Genomic DNA, 20,831 nt, shown 5'->3' with positions numbered 1-20,831 from the left:
TATATACATATATATACAATGATATATATACACTTAAATGATACCTTACAAACAATATTCCATTAGTTAAGAATGAGTTGGAGTAGATGCCATTGGGAATGTTTCATCTCCAAAATTTTGAGGTTCTAGGTTTCCAGAAAAACACAATTGTGACATCACAATTCTCCATCCAAACTAAAATCATTTCATTCCAGTGAATTTTCCAAGGAAAAATTCTGAAAAACTCTGAAATAGCAGTATGATCTCTGTTTATGTTATTTACCATGGAGAACCTATATTATTTCCTATACATGAAGATATAACTGAATGCCGATGGCCTAAGTGCTTGCCTCACACATTCAATTCAAATTCTCTTTTATTTCATCCTGTTCAACACCTTATTAATGTTTATTTTGCAGAAAAATAAAAATTACTTTACATCATCTATTTAGGAGTATTATATAAACCATTTAAATACTATATTCTCTACTGCCATCTAGGGGATTTTGGACCAAGAAAAAAGTCCTCCTTGAACTGAAAGAGGAAAACAATGTCCATGGAGAAGTCAGGGATTACTCTCATAGTTATTTCTTCTGTGCATTCTAGAGTGTTTTGGATAATATTTTTAAAGGAGGTACCTGAAGAATGCACAAACAGGAAAGGTGTTTGTATACTTCCCATGCTTTACAGCCCAAAACTTTGCAAACTGGACCTAGGGAAAAACAGATTTCTCCAATTATATTAATTCAATGTTTTCAAGCTGAATGAAGCAAAATATGATTCACCTTTTCCTGGTTCCCTGAATTATACATTGTGCCTATGTATTACTAATATGCATGTCAGAATTAAAGACCCAAGCTCATTGAAAGGTAGAGAGAAAATCAAAGAGACACTGACACTTCCCTAGCATCAGCACTTTTGGGACGAAGCTTCCTAAACTCAATGACATTATATGGTAATTTTCCAATGCATCACTGAGCAAAGCAGGAAGAACTTCTTAATAGCTGTGCTGAAAACCAAACTGAATTATCTCCTCTCTAGGAATTTCTCTCTTTTCTTTAAAGATATATGTATATATGCATATATATATATGTGTGTGTGTGTATATAATATATATAATGATATTATTATTAAGAAATCCAATATTAATTCTAATAAAGAAACAAACTTCAGAAATGCATATGTAGATATTATATTAGCAAGTCTGACTTGCTAAGGACATAACAAGTACAGGAAGATAATTAAGACAAGACTAATATGATTTTTCCCACAGATTGTCAATATGGAAGAGAAGGGCAATATTTTCTTCCTAGTTAAGGATGGACAGCCCAAAGGAAAGAAGCAAGAATTCCCCAAAATGCTGGCATTATGGAGGAAGGAAGTATCCCTCCCCTTTCCACTGTCCTTTATGGGAACACCTTCCTTGAGGGTCCTATAATCATCATGCTTCTCTTCCAGAGGTACCAACTGTGCTCATTTGAATCCTACATGTCTATCCTCACGTGGCCTTGGTTGGGGAGCAGCCATGGTGACATATGCCAGTTTCATGATACCCTAAGGTCTTATATACAACTGAATTTGCACCTCATGCCTGAATTCTTGTTATGGCTCTGAGTATGTATCTAGCATTATCAATCAATTATTTATTCATTGATATAACTACAAATAGTATTCTAGAATTCAAAGACTAAACCAAAACTTCAGCCATGAAAGAACTAAAATCCATTTCATTAGAAAGGAATGCATATGTTTTCAAACACTAGTCTATCTTTAGCTCCAGCCAAGCCAAGGGAAAAAGCAAGACCTTTGCTGCCATTAAATTTAAACCATAGTTCTACATCATCACTTGAATACTACAGGCACCAAAAAAGTAGAATGAAGAAATTTCAAAGCAGTGACTCTTTAGTTGAAGGTAAAATCATTTGTTTTCCAAAGCCATGGCTGCTGAGTATTACTTTGACTTTGTGGCAGTATTGATCATTTAAGTTTTTAGCTTAATTGCAATTTACATACTTGGATTTTAAAAAATCACTCAAGAGTCATATATCTAATAGAGATTGTACAGATTTATTCCTTCAATTAGGTTGAAGAAAGGTGACTAGTCAGAGTGAAAGAAAAGAAGACTTTCTTATTCCCTCACCCAATAAGCCTGTGTTGAAAAGTTATCAACTCTCAATCAGAAATGAATTTCACTTGGTCCAGGTAAGCCCTGGATAACCACCAAAAGATGACTTGGGCACATATCCCAGATGGTGAGTGGGTCAGTTGATAGATGTTCCTGTGGCAGCAAAGCATTGCTACTTATTCAGCAACAAGAGGGAAAATATTGGCCATTCCACAGAACACTAGGGCAATTCCCTCCTGAGGAAATCTGATATGCAGTGATTTAAAGGTCCAACAAAAAAAGGACAAAAAACAAAAACCTGGCCTGATAATTTAAAGTGACCTTCATCAGGCAATAATGAAGTACAATAGCATATATCAGTCTAATTTTATACCACTTTTTAACTGTATCAGAAATGTTATCTAGATCATCTTCATATTTCCCCATTATTCCTTTCTCCAGTCTATCCCCTTTACCTGAATCCATCCTTTACTCTCTGCCCCAGGAAGGTTTTTAATATCCACCTCTGGTAATACTAGTCTACTCAAAAACTCAGAGGTTCCTCATTATCTTCTAAATTACCACTTAAGATTCTACATAGTATAGCTCCAACCGACTTTCCTAGTTTCATTCTGCTCCCTTTCTTAGGTGCATTTCAGCCACCATAGAGAGTCTAATATCTCTTATTCTGTTATTACACATTGCTGTCTTTCCTCATACCCACTCTTATGCCTGGAATGAACTACTACTCTTTTTGTGTGCATAAAAGCCCAAATCAGGGGTCCACAATACAAGAAAATTTCCCTCCTTGCTCCTCACTTAACCTCTAAAAGTTAGCTCTTCCTTCTCAAGTTTTTCATAGCACATTGTTTGAATCTGCCCTAGTGCATTTTCCTTTTATTCAACTTTATCTGCATATCTTTCTTCCCACCCCCTTTTCCTTTGAAATATAAACTCTTTGATTCCCAATTTGTGGATTAGGAATTAGAGTGCTTAGGTTCAAATCCCAGCTTGCTCCTTATAAAGTATGTGTCCTAAGACAAGTTACTTAACCTCAAATGTGATAATATTTATAAAGCAGCACATACAGTGTCTGGCACATAGTACGTTCTATTTGAAAGTTTATTCCCTTCTCCATTCCCCTTAACCTTCATGGACCTCAGTTTCCTTAATTGTAAAATAAGAGAGTTGGAATAAATGCCCTCAAAGATTTATTCCAACACTAGATTCATAGCCCTATGATGGCAGGCATAGCAGGCACATGGCGGGTGATTAATAAATTGAATCATCATTAAACAAATAATGATAATTGACATTTATACGACACTTGAAAGTTTATGAAGTGCTTGCTATACATTATAACAAAGAGAAGTACTTATTGATGTGTGGCATTTTCCTGAGTTGCTGGTGCTCTCTCTTCCTCCACCAATTATTACTTATATTCTCATTCATATGTATCCCACAATAGTGTCAGAGCAAACACTGTGGTTTGGGTTTTTTTTTTCAATTTGCCTTGGTGTCCAAGAGAATACAGGCACATCTCTGAGACTGTAAATTACAGAGAAGTCCTGATCTGCATTGGTAGAGAGAATTTTCTCATTGGGAATTCCCTACACCAGTGAAATAATAAGTCTAATATACATTATATATTGCATATACATACATTATCTGAGCTGCTTAACTATAGCTTTCTCTATACTAATTCTTTTGAATTCATTTTTTTAATCTACAGAATAGAGATATTATAACCTCCCAACCATATCACGTGAGATGCTTTGGGAATCACCTCAACTCTCACAGTCCCCAAGGGCGCTCGTTCAATATATGTCTAGCTCATGCTGTGTGTACATGAGATGCACTCTATGCTATAGGTGAAATAGAAAAAATGGTACTCAAACATCTTTACACAAAAAGATTCTCTCGGTACTTTGCTATGGTGAATGACACAGACCCTCTGAAGGGCAGAGCCTCTGGATGGTGAGCCGCACAGAAACCATTAGATCAATCATATACTTAGAGTAATTATAACTTTCATCAGGGTGAGGTGCCTTGAAATACTCCCACGCTGCTTCTCCCTCCTTAGCACTTGACACTCCCTCCTTATCCTCTGAATACATAGAAGCAATTATTGTAAGAACTTTTCAGGTTATTTGAACATTCTGATTATTTGTTATGAAACTGAAGTTTATTTATGATACCCCTCAATGCAAGAGACAATCAATTGGAAATGTAAAAATTAACCTCTCCCTGCTTTTAGCTAATTAAGTACAAATCCAGGCTTAATATTTTTTCAAGAGTAAAGCTCTGTGCTATGGAGATAGAAAACATTAGAAAGCTTATGAGCTAATTTTAAACATATATATATATATATATATGTACATATATATATTCTCCATGTGATCCCTTCAATCAGATTTTGAAGGCCATACTACTAAATCATTTAATATTTTAGATGGGGTCACAGAATTTCTTTCATCAGCCTTTTCATGAAGTAGCATGAGCAACACAATTATTCCACAAATTTTATAAGGTTTTCATTCTGAGGCATCTTTAAAAGATGGAATTAAACATGGAAAAAATAAAAATGCAAAGATTAGAAATAATTACATTGAATAAAAGATAAAACAGAGAGTTTTTTTTCAGCAAAATGACAAATTGCAGGGCCTTCCTATGTATGAGGCAATTAGTAGGCCATCAATTTGTTATTTCTCCCAGACACAGAGAATCAACCATTTAATGGTGTTTGTAAAGCCTTAACTGGCTGGCATTTGGAGGCAACAATTGTTCACAACTGTGATAATCATTCTTGGCACTGGCTTGACAGTCATTTTCACCCAAGGGTCTCAAAGCTTTTAAGGAGCAAGACTGCGTCTTCTCAGTATTAAACACGGTTCCCCCGACTCTTTGACCAAGGCAAGCGCCCATAGAGAGATGCTTGTTGATGTGCAGCATTTTTCTGAGTTGCTGGTGCTCTCTTTTCCTCCACCAATAATTACATATATACTCATTCATATGTATCCCATAGTAGAAATGTAAGTGTTTCAAGGCAAACACTGTTGGGTTTCATTTTTTTTTTGTAACTTGCCTTGGTATCCTAGGGAACATAGGCAAAGTTTTGAGACTATAAATTATGGAGAAGGTCCTGATCTGCCTTGGCAGCAAGAATTTTCTCTTTGGCAGTTCCCTAGCCCAGTGAAATCAAAAATCTAAGTGTTCCCGTTCTAAAGTCTAGAACAGAGGCTTATGAAAAGTAGAAACTGAGAGGAGATTGTTGAATTTTCCTGGACCGGATTAAATAAAATCATCAAGGGCGCCATTTATTTATTTTCTTTCAATAAATTCTAATTGATACTTTTTTGCTTTTATATCTCCCAAATTTCCCAATGTTTCTCTTCCACCTTCACCTCCTAGAAAGTTAAGTCTCATAAAGAAGGACAAAAATAGAAAAAAAAATTAAAAAAATACTAGCAAATATGTGGAAGAAATCTGAACATATGGAAGGCTTATTCCCATTTTTCTCATCTCTCTTTTTTGGGGTCACACATGGTGGTCAATAAATATGGAAATTTCAGCCCACTTCTTGACGTAATTCCCAATTGTTTTTCAGAATAATTGGACTAAATACAGGTGCATTAGTAACACCATCCACTTGCAGTTCAACAAACATGCATGTATGGTTTCTACTAAATTCAAGGCAGGGAAATACCATGTCACAAAGCAGAGTTCAAGAAGTCTTGGCATCATCCATGGTAGCTGTGTTAACCATGGACAAATCATTTAACCTCCCAACAGTGGTAAGATACTCAGAGACGCCAAGTCAGCTTTCATCTCTAGCAGTAGAAAGAATTTCTATGGCATGAACACTTTATGCTGAAGAAATCATATATAACCACATTTTCCCAAACCTCTCCACCTACAAAAAGTATGAAGCTATGTCTAGAGTGCTATGAAGGTAATTTTATCTCATAATCTGATTTAATGCAAGTCAGATTTGTGGGCAAAAGGGAAGTCTTTGTAAGCCCAATACAGTACTAAATAACTTATACTAAATTATAACATGAGTGCAAAAGAAAAATTGATGAAAATCATATATCAATAAAAGAAAAAGATATCTCTTAAAATCAGCAGCAGCTTCGCTACAGATTGGTGAAATACTAAGCCCAAGAACTCTCAAAGTCTTCTAACTAATTCATAGGAAGCTGATTCATAGTAGGCCTATTGAAGATGGTAGAATAGAAGCTGGGACCTAGATGAACTCTTCCAACATTGTCTTCCAAAGAACTGTAAATGCCTTAAATCAGCTTTTGTAGTAGCAGAACCAACAAAAGGTCAGAGGGAGATATTTTTCCAACGTAACATAAATTAGGAGGTCCACAGGAATGATCTATAATACTAGGGTGGGTATAGTTCAGGAGCTTGGCAAGAGTACCAGAGTGAGCCTTGGAAGCAGCCTCTATAGGAGCTCCAACAACAACTTTGGGAGCACTCAGTCCAGAAACAGTAAGGAAGTCAGACAACTTATCAGAAAGAGATTATAGGGGACCCTTTGCTGACAATGAATTGAGATGCTGCTGAGTAGCAAAACTACCCAAGAGGGTAGTTTACATGAAGTTTGAGGATGTACTTTGGGCTCTCAGTCTCTAAAAGGTTCTCCACTAGTAGACTAGAGCATTGACCAAGAGAACAGTGATCAACCACTCCAAAGGCAACACCATCTTGAAAGTACCAAAAACTTGTAGACTCCCAGAACTAGCTCTGATAATACTAGCATCAAAAAGTCCCTCCCACCACCAGATGAGTAGAAGCCAACTTTAACATGAAGTTCAAAGGCAAGAAATAGCCTTTGCAGGCTATTATGAGGGGAAAAAAAGACTTGACCATAAAATGCTTCTAGGGTAGCAAGTGTTAAATTTTACTGTGGTTGGACTCTGAATATTTAAATTTGTGGTTGCCAGGGATTTAATTTCTAAATCCCCAAATGAATTACTAAAGTAAATGTAATTTATGATAGTTTATTTACATTAGATGGAAAAAATATTAAGGAATGAGAGAGAGACAGAGAGGGGGAGAGAGAGAGAGAGAGAGAGAGAGAGAGAGAGAGACAGACAGACAGACAGACAGACAGACAGACAGACAGAGAGACAGAGAGAGACAGAGAGACAGAGAGACAGAGACAGAGACAAAGAGAGGCAGAGAGAGAGAGACAGAGAGACAGAGAGAAACAGAGAGAGACAGAGAGAGAGAATTCCAACTTCCTCTGAGCCAGGTAGAAATTCTAAGGTCCTAATCAAGGAAAAGAGTCTCAAGTCTATGAGTCTTTCTTGGAGGTTCACACCTCCAGAAAGGCGGGGTCACTATGTCAGCCTTTCACCCACCAATGGTAACCATCTAAAAAGAAAGCAGTCTGAGGTCTCCTACAGGAGCTCTTCCAGGGGTCCAGTTCCACAGTCAAGTCCAAGTGTCCATCTTCCAGTCTCCCCTCAAGTGTTTGTCTTCCTTCCAGCTCCGAGTGACTGATCCTTGATTCCAAACCCCTGTGACTGACCTCCAATCCAACTCCGAGTCAGAGTTCTATTCTCTCTCTCTTGTAGTCCTCTATTTAAAGATCTTTTTCTCTTGTGTCACCTCCCCTAAATTTCACGTCTACCAATCGCAGCAGATGCTCCTCTTTAGGACTGTCCACTCTTTCACACATGGGTCACAGACCTCCCACTCAATGCATGAAATGGGTATTTATACCTTTTTGTGGTTAGTTATACCTTTTGTGGTTAGTTAACACCTTTTTTTGGTTAGTTCACCTTTTGTAGTTAGTTAACACCTTTTTATAGTTAAAATGGGTAGATCTAGTTCAAATACTGAGTTAACATTTTTGTAGATTAAAATGGGATCAAAATCTAAAAATAGATTATGGATTACAATTCATCTTCCCAATAAAGGAAGAGCTAAGTATTGTTACACTAAGGAGATAGCTAAATCCAATCTTCACACAAGGAAGGCCAAAACAAAAACTTTGAAGAAAATAAAAATATGAAAACAGCTATAATCAAAGCCTTGAAGAAAAATACTAAGTGGACCCCAAATCAACAAGAATTTCTGGGAAAGCTAAAGAAAGAGATAATAGTAGAGAAAAAAATGAAAGTGCCACAAGAAAATTGTGAAAAGAGAATCCTCAGTTTTGAAAAAGAGGCACAAAAATACTGCAGAAAATATTATCTTAAAAAATAAAATTGGCTTAATAGTAAAAGAGACAAAAAGCTTCCATAAAGAAAAGAACTCATTTAAAAGGAGAATAGGTGAAATGGGAAAGGAAGTACAAAATCACTGAAGAAATAATTCCTTAAATTTTAATATAAGGCAAGTGGAAGGTAATGATTCCATGAGACTTCAAGAAAAAAAAGACAAAGTTGGAAGAATGAGAAGAAAATAAAACAATAGAAAACATGAAATATCTAATTGGAAAAACAGTAAACTTGGAAAAAATAGACTAAAGAGAGATAATTATTGGACTACCTAAAATCCATGATCAAAGAAAGAGCTAGATATTATTTTTCAAGAAGTTATCAGGGAAATTGCCCTAATATCTTAGTTCGGGAGGGTAAAATAGTAGTTTAAAGAATCTACTGATTATCTCCTTATCCAAAAATGAAACCTGTCAGGAATATTATAATCAAATTCTAGAGCTCGAAATCAAGGGGAAAAAATATTGAAACAGAAACAGAAAGAAACAATTTAAACATTGTGGAGCTATAGTTAGGATCACATAAGATTTAATAACTAATGTGTTAAAAGAGTAGAAGTCTTAGAATATGATATTATGGAATCAAGAAAAGCTAGAATTATAACCAAGAATAGACTACCAAGCAAAACAATATTTTCAGGGGAAAAATGGAAATTTAATGAAATAGAAGTCTTTCAATCATTCCTCATAAAAAGACCAGAACAGAGCTGAATAGAAAACTTGACATACAAACACAAAACTGAAAAGAAGCATAAAAAAGGAAACATGAAAGAATAATCATAAGGACCTCAATTAAATCAAATTGTCTATATTCCATATTAGAAGAGGATACATGTAATTCCTAATAACTTCATTATTATTGGGGCAGATAAGGAGTCTACACCCAGAGGGCACAGGTATGAGTTGACTATATTTGAATGATATCCAAAAGAGGAATATAAAGGTGATAAAGAGGGATGCACAAAAAGAAGGGGAAGTGAGTGATACAATCCAACACTACTACTCTGTACATCAAAGAGATCAAATTAAAAAGAACAGGACCTATATTTAAAAATAGAGCAACTTTTTGTGATGGCAAAGAATTAGAAATTGAGGGGATGCTCATCAATTGGGGAATGGCTGAATAAATTGCACCAAAGGATTGTGATGGAGTACTATTATAAAAAATGACAAGGGAGGTGGCAAGAACTAAATGAATTGATGCAGAGTGAGATGAGAAGAACTGGGAAATCATTATGCATGGTAACAGTAATATGGTAATAATGATTAAGATTAACTGTGAATGACTTGGCTACTCTGATCAACAAAGTGAACAAAGATAATTCCAAAGGAAAGGACTTATGATGAGAAAATCTTTTCCACTTATCAGATGAACTGATAAACTCTGAATACAAATTGAAATATAATTTTCTTGTTTTCCTTACTTTTTTGCTATGGATAAGGAAATATGTTTTTCATGATTTCCCATGCCTAATTAAAATATAATCTGAAGCCTTTATGTCATAACTTCTCTTTTAAAAGGAGTGAGGCTCGCAGTACATTCTTTAAGAATCCCTGGATTATTCAATTTCTCTTGCAGTGAACAGTGTAAGGACTGTATAATATGGTTTCTTTATGAAAATGCTGATATTTGTCATGCCTAGGAAGGAATTCAAAATTCTGTTAAGAACTGGTCTGTACTACTTGTCCAAACAATTTATATTATGACAACAGCTCAACTAGAGGAAGTTCCAGTAGATTCCTTAGGGAATTTACAAAAAAGCATCATCATCATTTATCTAGTATCCATATACCCTAGCACAGTGCCTGGCATGTTAGTAAATTATTACTCATTGATTAATGATTAATTGATTCAATCCACACCAAGTCATGTGAAAGGGAGAGGTGCCTATTGCTGTAATGGGGGAAAGCCCCAAGAACAGAAGAGAGCCTTAAACACATATTCAAAATACTTTACGACCAATTACAGCACATGGATATATTTCATTCACTGTATGAATACAAAGCCTACTTTAATAGACTACTTTGATTGCAACCATATCTTGTTTCTGTAGCAATCAGCTCCTTAGAGTAACAAGTCTGGTATAAGTATAAAAGTCCACTAGATTTGTGGCTAGATAGCTTAGGTTCTATTACAAACTCTGTGACTTATTATCTGTTTGACCTTTCTCAAACCATTCTATCTTCCTAAGACTCAGTATTCTCATCTGTAAAACAGGAATAGTAGGGCTTTTACAACTAAAGTTCTCTATATTAGAAAGTGGTTCTGGATTTCTGTACTTACAGAGCTCAAACACTGTGCTGGTGTTATAATTTTTTGAATAAATTAATATAATACTGTTTGAAGGGATGGCTCAATTTTGTGCTCAATTTTTAGCAACATTGTCCTATGTGCAGTCCAATGATCTCCTTCTCTGAGAAATTTAAAAAGCCAATCCCTGTTTGTTAGCTCTGATGTAAAATTATAAAAAAGTAATCTGGTAGGGTTTGTTTGTTTTTTCAAGAAGGAAAAGCGCTGTTGAATCAAGAAGGCCAGGGAGGTACTCCCCTTTTAGATATGTAAGCTATAGCCATTGGAACTGCCAAAGGTGTTCCCATCACCAGGTGGGATCTGGATAGATCCAGAAGACCCTTTGATCCTGTTTGAAAGGCATGGAAAGGATTTCAGATGGAAGATGGGTGATGTAAGAGCGAATCTTCTTCCCAGTCAGGTACTGGGCCACTTCATTGCTGAATGTGTTACAGTTGTGCTCAAAGAAATTATAAGCATCACCTTGGAACAATGATACACCCAGGGAGAACAGCTATTCCAGGAAGCCATAAAGGCTTCAAATACAGGTCCAGTGACATCCTACAGGAACTGAAGACTGGTTTAATTAAATTTAAAAAGGCTAATCAGAAAAGAATTAACCACTGTATATTTTTTTCTTTTCACCACAGAAATTCAAAAACTTATTCACTAAAACCTGAAGAGGAAATGTGATAATAACGCATAAATGAAATTGTGGATCCATGAAGTATTGAAATACTAGACCCTGGGACCCTAAATACAAAAAACAAAAAACCCCTAAAGGAGTTAATATTCTACTGGATGACACAAAATTTTCTGTGACTATACCTTTATATCAGCCTTACTAAATGATAGCAATCCTCTTGGCACTTCTTAATTAGTGAATTAAAATTCATGTTGCACCAGGGTCTTTTTTTCAGTACTGATCACTATAGGTTACTTCTATCAGGTTGGGAGAAAAATATTAAATGCCAACTCTGTGAGTTAGCTGCCCCTACATATTGTAAATAGCCAAATGGATCATGGGATGATGGATATAAAACTGAGAAGGACTTTAGAGGCCATTCAATTCATAATATTCATTTCACAGATAAAGAAATGAAGACCTAGAAAGGCCAATGGTTTTTCCAAATGGGATAGAAAAGAGGAAGGAGAAGGGAAATAAATATTTATATATTACCTATTATATGCCAGGCATTGTGCTGTGTACTTTACAAATAATATCTCATTTGATTCTCACAACAATTCTAATATTCCCATTTTAGAGTTGAGGAAATTGAGACAAACAGAGATTAAATGACTTGCCCATAGCTGGGAAATGTCTGAGGCCAAATTTGAACCCAAGTCAAATTTGAACTCCTGTCTGACTCTTAATGGACTAAGCCACCTAGCTATCCTCCAAAAGATAGTGACTTGTCTCTGATTACTTGGCTAGGGTCATACAAATAGTAATTAGATCAGATTTGAACTCAGGTATTCCTGACTTGAATTCAAGTATCCTGTTCACTGAGTCATTCAGATAGTCATTGGTTATACCTCTGGCACTGAAACCACAAAGAACCATCAATAATGGTCAGATATGAGCAGATAGGAATGGTTGTGACTTCCATCTCAGAAGGGATCCAATAGCATGTTGGAGAGCAGTTTACTAGCTGGGAATAGCTTTAGCATTGTAGTTGGAACTTTAAGAGCCTTGAATAATCATCTCCATATGTGGTAGAAAAGACCCTGGACAAGGAGTCAGAGGATAGAGCTCAAGGTCCTATCCTGAGCATGTATTCTCACTCAATCAGAATTCATTCATTCCCTGCTATGGGCTGGAGTACTGTTTTAAGTCCTGAGGACACAAATACAAAAGGGAAGTAATTCTTTCTCTCAAAAACCTTATTTTCTCCCCCAATGTAGTCTGTGGCCATGATAATATTTGCAAAACCCTTTGCAAATCTTAAAGCATCATATTTAATATGCTAATAATTATGGTGATGACGTGGATGATGATACTGACGGTATAACCTCATGGAAGTCATTTATCCTCTCCAGACTCCTTTGTCATTTTTGTAAAATGAGGAAGATTAGATCTCTCAGGTCTCCTCTTGCTCAAAATTTCTCATCTTCCATAGACTCTAAATAATCATCCTAGTGCAAATATCAATAAAAATGGAAATAGGTCTTGATCAATGACACATGTAAAATCCAGTGGAATTGCTTGTTGGCTACAGGAGGGGTTTGGGAAGAGGGGAGGGAAAGAACATGAATCATGTAACCATGGAAAATTTTCTTAATTAATCCATTAAATTAAATTTAAAAAAACTTTCATGCTTATGTAAATCCAGAGAATTGCATTGTGGTATATATTTAATATCTAACAGTTATAGTACTAAAAGCTATAGTATTTTACTGAACTATTTGAGGATCCAGTTATACCCTATGCTTGTTGCTTTCTGGTCTCTCTATGGAGATTTCCAAAAGAAAAAAGAAGTCCACAACATTCATCTGGGTAATCCCCAAGTCCTCTTCTCTTTTCTCATACATTATCAAGGATTTCATTGGCATCAAACCTCTGTTTTTATTCATCCCTTCACAGGCGGGATACTCTGTATTGTTAAGTAACTCTTAAGAAAAACATTTCCAAAATCATTTTCTGTTTTAGTTATTGTTAGGCCTTACTAATGAATATGTGCAGCTTGGATTTTTAGTGTCATTTAATTGTACATTTTATGATATTCTAATATTATGTTTATTCAATATTAATCACCTTTATTATAATTTAATTGTCTACACACAATCCTAAGCAAGGGACACAAAGAAACTCACAAATAAGCATATTAATTTATATGCCTTAAAAATTATAATTAGGATCTTAATAAAATTACTTGCCATAATGAGTCTCCATGGAACCTAGATTCCCCACCCTTTAATGAACTGATGAGACAGGAGAGGAATTTCATTATATTCTGTACTTGTTAACGGTATAAATTCAAAGAACAATAAGCAGCCTTCAGAATATTTACCTAACGGCATGATTCCAATCCCTAGGAAAGGGGAGTTCTGAGAGTTGCATAAAGATATTAAAATCTCAATTCATCCTCTCTTGGTCCTGTGGCATCTGTCCCTAGGATGACTACATAGAGGCTGCCCCTGTGGCTCCAGTCCCCCCACATTCCCCACCTTTCCAAGGCACTGCTTCTGCCTGAAAGGGCCAACCTGTCTGTCCCCGGAAATCGGCTCACGTTTCTCTGAAACTCCTTGAGTGCTCTGTCCGTTCAAAGCGAACTCTTTCCGAGTAATGACAGTTAGCATGGCAATGAGATCCCTCATCCACAGATCACATAATGCTTTACAAACATTAATTAAGCCTCTCAGCACCCTCTGCATTGGGCAAACAAGCCTAGGTCCTGCTTTGTAAAAAGGGAGCCTGAAGGACATGGGGATGGACCGCCTTCCCCAAGGTTACCTGACTGCTCCCAAAAACAGACAGGGAATAGAAGAGGAGGAGGCAGAAGCCCTGGCGCTTCGCCTCTCCTCTCCCCTCCCCCCCCCCCCCCCCCCCCCCCCCCCCCCCCGCGGCATTCAACAGAGCTTAACTTGAAGGTGGCTAATTTGCCACAGGGTTTTCTTCTTGCCTCTGTAATGAAATCGAGAAGGGAGTGGATGCCTTTAAATAAACACACTTTTCTTTCAAAGCTTCTTAATTTCCCTCAAAAAAACGTATTGCCTTTTTGGCATTTGACAGGTTTAATATTCGGTTCTTCATTTTGCATTCTGCCATGGTCACTTTGGGGGCCAGCATTTCCTCTTTCAAGCAGAGGATGCGGCAGAAGTTATGGAAATGAGCTCTCTGTTCTTCATCCACCCCTTTTAAAATAGGGATGTCTCCCCTCTCTTGGTGGTGTATCACTCACAGCCACCGCTCCGATCTGGTCCTGTAAACAGTCCCCTGTTAATCTGCTGAACGCAAGATCTATACAGCCCCTTAGCAGGAAAGGGAATAAAATTAAATTTGTTAAAAATGGCTGTGATCACTGTGCCGTGAAGGTAGATATTTTTCTGTATCACTCAAAACAATCCCTCTCTACATTACGGCCTGAGTGCTACTCAGTTGGATCTAGGGAAATATAATGCTTCACTTTCATTAATAAAGGTACTGTCATTTCTTCAGTTTCTAGCCTCGTGTTTATCAGTGTGTAACAATTAGGAGTAACTAGCTAGAAAAAAAAGAATCACTCTTGGACATTCCCAAAGCCTGGTCTGGCGTGCCCCCCACTTGCTAGGGAGTTTTAGGCTCATTCTAAGTCTGCATTAACAGGCAGCTAAGCAGGCACTCAGAAAGGCATTCAGTAAATGACTAGGAATTTTCCCCTCTCATTCTCCAAATAACCCATTAAAATATCATTGTAAAACTTTCTATTCTATATTCCAATTGCTTTGTCTGCAGGGTTATGAAACACAACAATCACTTGCTTTTCTACAGCACCACAGTGGGCTATAGTCCTTAGGAAATGAGACAAATCCCACCAAACATTTTATTCAGTCAAGACTCCCTAAGGTCCTAGAGGAGGCTTGTTCAAAAAAAAAAAAAAGAAAAACTAAAAATCAACCAAACAAACAACACAGAGACTTTTTCGAGGTTGGAAGGCTATTGTAGAAGGCTGCTAATCCCCAGGAAAAAGGATCATAATGTTATAGAGTATTCACATTGGAAGATACCTTTGAGATCAATTAATCCAATTCCCTTAGTTCCTATCCACAGACAGGTAAACTGAGATTCAGAGAAGATAACCTGTTCAAAGTCACCCCGCTAATTAATAGAGAAAAAATGAGAACCCTGGACACCTGGCCCAGTGTTCTTTTCATCATGCCATCCGGAACCTCAAAATTAGCATGACAAAATACATGAATTGATGTGTCATATAACCTGTAGAAATAGTGAACCATAGAGGGGAAAGATAATTAATGGCCCATCTAAGCTGCACCGTTGCCTTTAGGCAGGCAAGCCTAGGCTCCAAATGTCTTTCTGTGTAGTTTCAAAATTATGTTAAGATGAAAAATGTAGACAGTTTCCTGCTTCTGTGTTCAAAATATAAACAAATCCGGCTATGTAATAGCTAGCATAGGTCATTCTTGAACATAGGCATAGAAGGAATGATTGAAGGCACAAACAAAAAATAACCTTCCCTTTGCTCAAAAACATCTTTCTAACCCACCTTACACCAAGTCTGAAATTCCACTCTCAGATTAATTGCTCCTTCTGGAGCTGTACGGTACCACGTCGGTGAGCTTACTTATCCTTAACTCCCTTAGTTGCAATGGTGCATCAAACTGCTGTACATCATAGCAGATGTCTGGAAGGGAAAGAGAGCCTGTGTAAGAAAGTTTAGAGAACTGGGTGGTAAGAGTAGATAATGTGCTGGACTGGTAGTCAGGAAGAACTCAGTTCAAATCCTGTCTAAGATATTTATGAACTGTGACTAACATCTTTCCAACTCAGTTTCCTCATCTGTAATAGGAATGATAATATCATTGACCTTACAGGGTTTGTGAGATGACTTGCAAACCTTAAAGGGCTATATAGTTGCTAGCTACTGTCGTCGTTGTTATTCAGGGGAAAGATGAAGAGATGGTCTCAAAATATGAGGCAACCTGTGCCCAGGGTAGGATGGTCCGAGTGAATGGCATAGAGGGCTACATTCTAAACTGCTGAAAGTGTGGAAAGTAATGGAACAGAAAGAAAGTGGAAGGGAACCAATGATAAATTCTTTTCCACAATTTTCCTCACAAAAAGTTATCAATTTATTGGGGGGTCTGGATTCAAATACTACCTTCTCCTCGTATTACCTATCCAGCACAGGAAAAATAATGAGTTCTCCAGGTCTCTGACCATTTATAAAATAAGAGGGGTGTGCTAAGTGTTTTCTAGCATTTCTTTTAGCTCAAATACTATCAGTCTATGATACTGTTTTATTCCAATTCTGCTAGATGAAATAATTACGAAGATTAAGACCTAAAATATCCTGTGGCAAGTCTTTTAGAACCTAGGTCTTACACTGTGAACATTATTCTCTTGAGAGTCACTTCAAAGGGCAATATGGTAGAGGGGAAAGCATGCTATACTGGGACTTGGGAGACCTAGATTCTAGGGTAGGCTCAATAGCTCTACAAGCTGTCTTATCTTGGGCAACTCTCTTCTGTGCCTCAGTTTCTCCATCTTTTCAATAAGGGAACTACATTAGATAATCTCTAATATCATCATAATTTACATAGTGCTTTAAGGTTTGCAAAATATTTTATAAATATTATTTTATCTAATCCCCACAACAGCCCTAGAAGGTAGGTGTTATTATTATTCTTATTTTATAGATCAAGTAACTAATGTATATAATAGTTAAGTGACTTGCCCAGGGTCACAGACCTAAGTAAATGTGTTGAACTGAATTTAAACTCAGGTTTTCTTGACTACAGACCTATCATTAGAGTAACTACATTTTCATTTTCATTTCTGCATTAAAAAACAATCAGGAATACAAGGCAGTGGTTCTGTGGAGTAAGAAAAAAATGTTGTCTGTTACCAATGGTACTAATGATGGCTGATATCATTGTCTGGATGCTCTCAAGGTAAAACTGTGTGTTTGTGGGGAACATAGATGAGACTTCCTTGTGGCAGAGTAAGGCATCCCTTGATTGTTTATCCTTGTGTATCTGTTGTTGTTTCAATTCTCCCGTTCTGTATATATCCAAGGGACTGTCAAGGAGTCTGGAGGGACATGTAAGGCAGGGATGCCAAATGGTTGGAATATTCCTTCCCCTATCACCCACCTTCCTCTGGCTTCTACTGCCAGGGCTAAAAGGCAAAGGGAACCAAGATAGTGGATTCATGAGTTGGGAAAAAAGGGTTTCTCAGAGATACTTTCCTCCCTTCTTCCCAGTGTTAGGTTAGCCAACAGGGATATGTCATATGGTATAGAGGTCTGTCCAGCAGCCTCTCTGAGGATCCAAGGTCTCTCTGCCCAGATGTGATGTCACAGTCAGATAAGGAGATAAGATACACCGTGCATTCAACACACATATGCAGGTATCCCACACAGTGCTCTGCCATGGTACTGTGGTTCATTTATTATATAGGTTTTTTGGTACATGTTTCTTTGACACACATTCAATCTTTTTACATATGTGACATTCTACAATTTGATTGGATATTATCAAACCACCTAAACAACACTCTTGTGATGTTACTACAACAAAGAATTCTGTGATCATTTATGAGGTTTCTACAGCACTCTGTGATAGATGAGATTAATGTGAATAAAGTCATTTGTAGGTTAGTATGCCTTGACCTGCTGAGAGGATCATTGTGCTTTTGGTCAGCTTTCACTATCCATCATAATTGCTTGGGAGATGAACAACAAAACATCTTTATATCTAGGTGTGAGGACCTAAAGTAGATAAGTTTGGGGGTTTTCCTCAATTTACAAGTTGTTTTTCTTGTGTTACTTTGAAGTGCCTAGCAATGCTGCTTGGCTTCTGTTTCATTATAGTATTCAAGCTTTTGGCCAGTGTTTATTGTAAGGCCTTGAAGCATGTCTTGTGCTTGAGAAAGGAGGGGTCATGGGCAGTAATCTTTGGGCTTTAACTCTACAATTGCAATCTTTTCAGGGTACTACTCTAGGGGGCTTAGAGTATACAGAATAAGCCCAAGGTTTATAATCCTAGCTTTGAGTTCTGGTCTGGTTGTCAATTTTTTAAAGAACATCGATAAGATGGAGAAAATCCAGAGGAGGATGACGAGGACGGTGCAGGGCCTTTATTCTTTGCCATGTGATGATAGGAAGAAGGAAGTGTTATGATTGGCCTAATAAGAAGAATAGGGGTGGGTAGAGTTATAGAAGAGGTAATAGGATAGGTATTTTTAATGTCCCATGGTTTAAATTGCAGAAGGCAGAACCATGAACAGAGAGTGACAATTACCCAGCAAAACTGAGTATAATTCTTCAGAGGGAAATGAATATTTTAAGAAAGTGAGTACTTTCAAGAATTCCTGATGAAAAAAAACCAGAGCTGAAGAGAAAAGTTGACATTCAAACCCTGAACTCAAGAGAAATATGAAAAAGGGAAATGAAAAAGAAATGATTAGGGTCTTAATAAAATTAAACTGTTTACATTCCTATTTGGGGAAAATGATACATGTAATTCCCAAATTTGAACTCAAGAAGATGTCTTCTTTATCTACTATGCCAACTAGCTGTCCCAGGTAGATAATGCACAGCAGTATATAATAACTACAGTAATATAATATTTGATAAACACAATTTTTTTCATTAAAGATAAAAATTCTCTTACATGTTAAAGATTCAACATTTGAAATTTGAGGGAAAAAATAAAGAAAAATAACCTTTTAAATGCCTGCTCTGCCAGGAACTGTTCTTGGTGCTCAGGATGTGATTACAGGCAAAAAGAAAAGGAGATCTGTCTTCCAGGGGACTTACATTCAGATAGACAAAGAAAATACATCAAAAGGATGTGAAAATGGAAGAGGACACTGAGGGTACAATATATGGAGACAAAGTATTGATGTCTGGAGACTCACACTAAATCTTGGCCAAAAGGCCAAGAAAAAATGAAATCCAGAGACTCAAAAGCAGAGCCAGGAGAGGAAATGAAAGATGACTACTTTGGTCCTTTCTACAAAATGGAGATTTCAGTAGGATCTCACCAGGAAAAGAGGATAATAGAAACAGAGGGATGGCACAGGACCAGAAGTCCACATATACTGATAGAATTCCATTCCAGGGTGAAAAGGCACCTGAGTCATGTTGGAGAAGTCCAGAGAAATAGCATAAGAGTTTGGAGAGTTAACATAGTACAGTAAAGAATGCTAGATGAGAAAGCAGAGGGTCTAGATTCAAATCTTAGTTCTGTCATTTGTTATCTGACCTATAGCAAGTCATTTGTTTTCTGGTCTATAAAATGAGAAGGTTGTAGTAGATGACCTCTTATTTTCCTTCCAGCTATCAATCTGTGATCCCACGATTCAATATCAGTGGAAAACAGCAGATCATAAGAAGAAACCTTGGATGTCACCTAGCTCAATATCCTCATTTTATAGATAAGGGAACTGAACAGCAAAGAAATGAAATTAATTGCCCCAGGTCATACAGGTAGTAAATAGCAGAGGCAGGACTAAAATGAATTCTCCAAAGCTAAAGTCAATGTGACCCCCCTCCCCCAACCAACACTGGATCCTGAGAAAACTGAATTTAATTTGAACAGAGAGTAATATTTCCAAGCATTAAAGAAGTATTCAACCTTTAAATTAAGAACGTCTTAACCAAATTATGACACTTCAAATTGGCAAAAGGATCTCAAGACATACCTTTTCAAAATGGCAGCTATATTCTGCACAAAGCCACAATGACACACTTCCTTCTCTCTCTGCCTTGTCTGTACCTCAAGTCAGACTCTTCGGTGTAACTTCAACTTTTTTTAATTTTCAAATAGGGCAGAGGGAATAGCAATGTTTTGAAATAATCTAAACTCTAGTTGCTTGCATAACATTAACAATAAGAACTAGTATTTATGGAGTGCTTTAATTTTGAAAAACAATTTGTTAATATTGACTCATTTGGATAATAAGGGAAAAGACTCGTACAAAAATATTTGTAGCCTCGCTCTTTATGGTGGCAAAAAATTGGAAAACGAGGGAATGCCCTTTGATTGGGGAATGGCTGAACAAACTGTAGTATCTGTTGGTGATGGAATACTATTGTGCTCAAAGGAATAATGAACTGGAGGAATTCCGTGTGAACTGGAAAGACCTCCAGGAATTGATGCAGAGCTAAAGGAGCAGAACCAGGAGGACATTGAACCCAGAGATGGATACACTGTGGTACAATTGAATGTAATGGATTTCTCTACTAGCAGCAATGCAATGATCCAGGACAATTCTGTGGGACTTATGAGAAAGAATATTATTCACATCCAGAGAAAGAACTGTGGGAGTAGAAACACAGAAGAAAAATAACTGCTTGATCACATGGATTGATGGGGATATGACTGGGGATGTAGATTTTAAAGGATCATCCTAGTGCAATTATCAATAATATGGAAATAGGTCTTGATCAATGACACATGTAAAACCCAGTAGAATTGCTCATTGGCTACAGGGAGATGGAGAGAGGAAGGGTGGAAAAGAACATGAATCCTGTAACCATGGAAAAATATTCTAA

General features: G+C 37.0%; 1 long non-coding RNA gene across 2 annotated transcripts in view; it reads right to left on the bottom strand.

The window, feature by feature from the left end:
- LOC103098017 (uncharacterized) overlaps positions 1-12,764 on the bottom strand; it is a 159,372-nt gene extending 146,608 nt beyond the window's left edge. The window contains exon 1 of one of the 2 annotated variants that reach the window (XR_008912849.1): positions 12,617-12,764. This is a non-coding gene — a long non-coding RNA (uncharacterized LOC103098017). Of the gene's footprint in view, positions 1-617; positions 4,455-12,616 lie in introns of those variants that run through there. The other variant, XR_001623017.2, reaches the window with a different exon arrangement.
- Positions 12,765-20,831: the final 8,067 nt, after the last annotated feature.

Source organism: Monodelphis domestica, chromosome 6 (assembly GCF_027887165.1).
Source record: "Monodelphis domestica isolate mMonDom1 chromosome 6, mMonDom1.pri, whole genome shotgun sequence".
Classification (NCBI taxonomy): Eukaryota; Metazoa; Chordata; class Mammalia; order Didelphimorphia; family Didelphidae; genus Monodelphis; species Monodelphis domestica.
This window is presented reverse-complemented; position numbering and strand designations above follow the sequence as displayed.